Source organism: Humulus lupulus, chromosome 2 (assembly GCF_963169125.1).
Source record: "Humulus lupulus chromosome 2, drHumLupu1.1, whole genome shotgun sequence".
Lineage (NCBI taxonomy): Eukaryota > Viridiplantae > Streptophyta > Magnoliopsida > Rosales > Cannabaceae > Humulus > Humulus lupulus.
Genome location: NC_084794.1, coordinates 27900984 through 27905271, shown reverse-complemented (window position 1 = coordinate 27905271; position 4288 = coordinate 27900984). Strand labels below are relative to the sequence as shown.

The window sequence follows — 4288 nt, the reverse complement described above, 5'->3', positions numbered from 1 at the left end:
CTCACCGAAGTCTTCATCTCTTTCTCTCTCTGTCTCAGTCTTCATCTCTTTCTCATTTTCCCTATCTCGGACCGAAGTCTTCTTCTCTTTCTCTTTGTCAACCATCTCTTTCTCTCTGTCTCATTTTCCCTAGCTCGGACCGAACCATTGAAACAGGTGTGGTCTGAATTCCATCTTCGATATTGGAGGAGACCATGATAGCAGCAGTGATGTTCAGTCACAGATAGAAATGGCCTTTTCAGATGGGGGACACTCCCGCTTACAAGCAGTTTGTCGCCGACTTACTCGTTGGAGTTTCCACCGTCGCCATTGGCCATCCCTTTGACACCGTAATGGTAATCTCTCATCTTATTCTCCTTGGATTATGTGAAATTTTCATGGGTTTAGCTTGTAATTTAACATATTTTTGTTTGATTGCACTCTTAGTGAAATTGATAGGACTTGGGGTTTAAAACCCAAAAACCAATTTTTTTTTCTTTCAATGAATCTAGGCCCTATCATGGTGAATTAAAAGCATCAAAGTTTAGAGCAAATGCCTTAGAAAACCATATGACTGGGTTGCCCTGCTAATCATTTTTTAAAAATTTCGGGATGAGATTGAGATAACATAAGTATTAACCAATAACATCTTACAAGATTATCTCTGTGAACTGAAAATGAATTTAAAGTTTGTATATTTCCTTATTGGTTATACTTTCGTGTTTTTGATTCCTCTGATCTATGTGTATATTTATTGAGTGTGTTAAACTTTTGTTTGTTTATTAGGTGAAGCTGCAAAAACATAATACTGAAGCACATGGGATCAAGTACAAGAATAGTTTGCATTGTACTGCTAGGATACTAAGGACTGAAGGAGTATGCTTTCGATTTAGCTAGAGTCATTATTTTCTTATATATATGCTCATTTAAATTGGATGAAGATGTAATAATATGCTTGTATCTTGTTAGGAATTTTTTGTAAACAGGACTTGAGATACAAAAAATTGAGCTAGAGTTCTTAAATATTTCTCTTTGTCATTTTATTTAGCAGGGCATTCTTGCCTTATAAGAGCTAACGTTTGGTGCCACGTGACAAAGATTTTTAGTATCTTTAAATTGTCTAAATAACACATTTTCCCCTTTTTTGGGAAAGTTAACTGATATTTTTTTGACAGATTAGAGGACTTTATAGAGGTGCTACATCATCTTTTGTGGGGATGTCTTTTGAGAGTTCCCTCGTTTTTGGCATTTATTCCCAGACGAAACAGTTTCTGCAGGTAAGCCAAAAAGTTGTTCAGATAATCTGTCATTGGCTTACGTATTGTAATAGTGATCTGTGGAGTGTTTTAATTTTGAACATGTAACTCTATAGTAATAATCATAACTCTAGTAGCTGCCCTTTGTATTGATGTTGCATATAGTTACTGCAGAAATGAAATAGATGTAGTTTTCTCTTACAGGAAGCTTTTTTGTGAAATTTGCAACAACTATTGAAGCCGACAAGGCCATTGCAGCTCTAAACAATCAACATTTTTTTCCTGGGGTGAGTTAAAGCTTTAGTGCTCTTTACATGGAGGATATGAATACTCTTGTTGTCTGTGGTCGCATCAACTGAGTTATTGGTTAAAGTTTTGTTGTCTTTACCTTTTTTAGGAACAAATACCTATTACGGTTAAGTATGCAGGCAAGCCAGACAGAGAAAAAGAACGTCATGGTATATTTCTGATCTTTGAGGCAGTGCCCTTTGAACTCCCTCTTGTAGTTGCATCTAGTCAATTTCTAGACCAATTTTATAGCACTGCCAATATATGGTTTCTTTAGTTAAGAGTAGGCATCAAATGTCACGTTGGCAACAACTTTTGTCTAGCTCATGTATCTCACATTAATGAACATTTATTAGATCTTATAAAATCAAATCTTTGCGAGGTGCTAAGAGTTTGATGCACAGAGTTATGGACCAATTGGTTATAAAATATTGCTCCAAAAATCTTTTTTGTGGCTTCCGAATGAATTTACAAACAAGTGGATCTTTAATAAATTTTGTATTGTTTGATGGAAATGCATAATATATTAGTATTCAAGAGGGGTAGCTCTAATGATCGGATATGTGGTTTAGACCCACAAGGTATGAGGTTTGCATCCCTCCTGGGCTGGGCCCTTACATAGTAATTGTTATAATTTCTTGGTCCAGGGTTATGTGAGAATTATAGTTTCTAAAAAACTATGTCCATATATTAGTGATTTGGATTTTCTTCAGTAATAGGGGCACATTTGGATTTCCCTGGTATAGCTGCACCTTGTTTTTTCATTGCAACAGTATTACTCTTTGCAGTTGTTTGTCATCTTAAAATACATCTTCTGTAGGGGCACTTGATAAAGTGTTTGTTGCGATGTTTAACAAAGAAGCTTCAAAGGAGGAAATTATGGAGGTATGTTCTTGCCAACCATGGGATGTTAAGTTATTGTTTTTCCACAAAATATTCATTTTTTACTTATCTGCATGTAAGTATTCATTATTGAAACATCCAAATATCTTATAGAAATTCATGGAAGATCATTTTTCTGTGTATATTTATACTGATGAGACCACTGTCTCACATATGGAATGCATATTTTCATTCACTTTTTTTTATTGAACATTTACTATTTTTTGCTTTCAAATAAATAAAGTCAGCATAGCATTCTATTTTCTCACTTAGGTTAGGAAGTTATATGTTCTACAATATGCGTACTTAAATAGGGTTTTCTTATAGGGTGAAATTAATTCTGAAAGAAGCAAGTAAACTATAGAAACGTATGATATATCTAGTAATTTGTTCTATCTGTAGAGGACAATCAATTAAAATCAAATGATGTGCTAAAATTCCAAAATTTTCTCTTGCATGAATGCATTGGTACTTGGTAGTGCAATAATTTACCATTACTTTCTATTGTTACATTTTATGCATAAATTTTTGGTTGAAAGTATTATGAGTGTAGAAACTTGATTAATTATATATTGACATGATGACATCTGGTCGTCTTTTTTAAGGATGCAGGTTTGTTAGATTTTCTCATCCAGACATGGCTGTTGCAGCAATTAGAGCATTAAACGGAACTTACACAATGAAGGTAACATTTTTTTTTCTTCCATGAATATATGTATTGCAATTTACATCGTATATTTGGAGGCGTCTATTATCTATTCATTCTGTTTATTTTTCCTTTTTCCTTTGGTGTCACTGAAGGGTTGTGATAAGCCAATAGTTGTACGTTTTGCAGAACCTAAGAAAGTTAGGAATGGAGAAGCAAGGTTTTGCTCTGCTCTACTTATTTGTGAACTGGAATTCCTCATACCGTTTCTCTTTTTTCATAACTGATCCTTTTAGTCACTGTTTGGTATTATAATTGATAACCAAGTGCCCCATTCAAATTTCTCTCCAGGAACAATAAGATGTTGCATGTGATAAGACAGTTGCATGTGATGCAACCATTGAAACAAACGCTAGAGCAGCACAAGTGGTCTCAGACTAGTGGACAACTGGTATTCTGAACCAATAATAATCTTAGCTAGTTAATTTGCAGTTTTGTTAGTATTGCATGTTATATGTTGAAGTTTTTATTTTTTAATAACTTCTACCTATATGTCCCTTTTTTGGTGTTCAATTGAGTGCGGCCAGAAGAGTGCTTGCAGCATCTGAAGGGGTTTATTCAATAGAATATTATATTGCATTCCTTCTGCTTCATTTTTTTTTTAAATTAAGAACTTTATCTATGTTATTTTAATGAAATGTTTAATGCAGCCTCTACCAACTGGAAGCAGTTCTCAGGAAGTTGCTTACAATATTCCCAGAGCTGCAGTGCCTGCAAATCTTCAGATGCCTGAACTTCCAGAATGTGATTGGAGTGAGCATACCTGCCCTGATGGGCATAAGTATTATTATAATTGTGTCACTCGTTAAAGCTTGGTATGTTCTTTCGTTCACCCTTGTTTATTTTTCAGTCTTATATCTGTAATTTACGAGGATAAGACATGGTTTGTGTGAATTGGATAGGAATTTTTTAACATGCACATACAGAGCATTTTTCTTGATATGTGTATATAACTGGTGTTATCATGTCATTTTTTGTTGCTTTATTGGTATTCTATAAATATGAAAGAGATCAATGCTCTAAATTTGAGTTTGAATGTTTGCTTTATTGGTATTAACTAGAGTTTTCCAATTTTCTCAGGAAATCAAATCCTTGTTTCCTGCCGATTGCAGTCCATTCTAAGCTAGTTTTGGAAATAGAGACACAGATGAAGTTAGCTACCTTAAGGTCGGAGTTG

General features: G+C 34.3%; 1 long non-coding RNA gene across 1 annotated transcript; it reads left to right on the top strand.

The window, feature by feature from the left end:
• Positions 1 to 763: 763 nt before the first annotated feature.
• LOC133815925 (uncharacterized) lies at positions 764 to 1523 on the top strand. Its single transcript, XR_009884909.1, has 3 exons — positions 764 to 855; positions 1155 to 1256; positions 1440 to 1523. It is a non-coding gene; the product is annotated as an uncharacterized LOC133815925 (long non-coding RNA).
• The last annotated feature ends 2765 nt before the right edge of the window (positions 1524 to 4288 follow it).